The sequence below is a fragment of the Glossina fuscipes genome, unplaced genomic scaffold, assembly GCF_014805625.2.
Source record: "Glossina fuscipes isolate IAEA_lab_2018 unplaced genomic scaffold, Yale_Gfus_2 0, whole genome shotgun sequence".
NCBI lineage: Eukaryota > Metazoa > Arthropoda > Insecta > Diptera > Glossinidae > Glossina > Glossina fuscipes.
Window position 1 is genome coordinate 31,593,549 of NW_023998414.1, and position 610 is coordinate 31,594,158.

Below are 610 nucleotides of genomic sequence, written 5' to 3' on the forward strand. Positions count from 1 at the left end.
TATAAAACTTTTTTATTATATATATAAATATATTTAAATATATATATATTTTAAAAATAATATATATATATATATATATATATATATATATCTTTTTTTTTAAATTTTTTTTGCGTAAGCATTATAAAACGTTTTAAAACCGCATTAAAAAAAATTACAACGCAGTTACTCTGATCTCCTAATGATTTTATATAGAAATCGCTACTTGAGTAATAAGACGTTTTATGTATGGATGGATATTAACAACGAGAATAGAAAATAAACAAAGTATCGAAAATGTCCCATATATATGTATATATACATATATATGTTCATACACATACAAACGCCTTATGCATACATATATATATATATATATATATATATATATATATATATTTGTGTTTATGTGTGTATGCTTTTACTTACAATGCAACTGATAAAGTATGGAATGTAATTTTCTTGATTTAATTAAGAAAATATGCACATACACAAACAAACTACCATAGAACACAATGGGATATATAACAAAACACATGTTTACCATGTGTGTAGGTATGTTCATAACAAAAGATTTCCAATGGTTTTTGGTGTAAATAAATTGACTGTCCAGTCGGATAACGAGAACATA